The sequence below is a fragment of the Atta colombica genome, unplaced genomic scaffold, assembly GCF_001594045.1.
Source record: "Atta colombica isolate Treedump-2 unplaced genomic scaffold, Acol1.0 scaffold141, whole genome shotgun sequence".
NCBI lineage: Eukaryota > Metazoa > Arthropoda > Insecta > Hymenoptera > Formicidae > Atta > Atta colombica.
The window spans coordinates 53,597-55,400 of record NW_017259230.1 but is presented as its reverse complement, the minus strand read 5'-3'; positions in this window follow the sequence as shown (position 1 = coordinate 55,400).

Below are 1,804 nucleotides of genomic sequence, written 5' to 3'. Positions count from 1 at the left end.
TATATATGGTATATATAATAATTCAAGATTGAATTATTTAAACATTAGAGATTTAGCTTTGGCCATTCCTTCTATTTATTTCTTATTGTTGAACTTACAATTAGTACCTAATAATATTTTTGTATATAAATTCTAAAAACGCATTTAATACAGCTAAACTGTAACTAAATAAGTTACAGTTATGGATAGAAAAAATGAGTGAAGTTAACTTTAACTTACAATAACTGGTAACTTTGTTAGTAGGTAAGGACATACTTCCTAATTCTGCGTTCTCATAATATCTAGAATAACGATATCAATAATTAATTTATTAGTTTACTATTAATTTATTATTGGTTAATCAATATTAATTTATTAATTTATTAGTATTATGCGAGTATAATATATAAGTAACAGCGTTTAGAGTTATGTCATTTACATAAATAACATTCCATTTTAATATTGATGTTAGCATGTTAATATTTCATACGATTGAGAGAAAGACGTATAATGATAATGAATGTTTTGTTTTACCGAGCGTGCGAGGAACGTGCCATATCATCCACAACGGAGTTGGTCAATTAATAGCACTAGGGACGAGATTTCAGGATACCTTCTGACGGTGGTCGGAGGGTGGCGCAGGCGCGAGACTTTCACAATCCCTTCGAGAGGGAACGCGGTTCGGCGGCGATTTACTGGGAGGAAAGACCGAACTCCGAAGTGTTTCCTCAGTGCTTCCGCGCAGCGCGCCTCGAATTCTCGAGTACTCGCGGTCGCGATCGCCGCGAGTTTTCACGAGATGCGCGCTCGTGGAACTTTGGCGGATCTTCCGAAAAAAAGTTGTTCCATAACGATAACATCGCCACGAGATCGTTCGACTTACAATTAGCAGCGCGTATACAATTAATCATAGCGTTCGATTAACGAGATTTAAGATTCTGCAAAGTGAGCGCCGCTCGTTTAATCAGTTAACGTAATTCCATACGCGCGGTTGGAATAATTTAGTCGTAATTATTAATTAATATCGTTTTGAGCTTCACTGTAAAATAATACCGTCAGCATTAATTGAATATTAATTCTCAGACGAATCGATGGTGAAATTTATTTCATAGATCGAACCTGTTCGATATTTCCATTTGTTTCGAGCACAAGCGAAAATAGTTTCGTAGAAACTTTCTTAGCACGCGATTTAAATAGCGAATGAATCTTTTCTACCAACATATTTTAATAGTTTTGCACTTCTAGATTTCGAGTCGAACAAATTTTGAAAGTTTCGTTGCACAGCTCGAGGTAAATTTATGTCACGAGACTTGACATATCAAGAATCAACATTAGCGTGATTAAAAAAGAAGAAAATTAATATTATTAATATTATTAATATTATTTCATTTCGTCTTTTGAAAGAGAAAACATTTGTATTTATTTATTATTAAAATAAGAAAAAAATCAGTTTGTAGAGAAAGTATTTTAGTTTTTATAAAACGTCGTGTTGTGTGGATTTCTTTTTTCGAGTCGCTCTCAAAGAGGATGCTTGTTTATTAATCGTGAATGCAAAGATTTTCTTCGCTTGACTTTTTCGCGTATACAAACCGGTGGAACGAGATGCTTATCGGCATGCAACGGGAAAGCCATGAACGGTGAACGCGAGCACTTATAACAGCCGGCGATGTTTCGGGAGCGGTGATATGAGAAAGGTGGTGAAGAGACTCCGATAAGTAACGACAGCTTCACTGCGGCTGTTTAGCGGCGCGTATTTCCGGGACCCGGTGAGCGCGATCGATAGCTTTATCGAGATCGCCGCAACCAGTCTAAGGGGTGTTGAAAG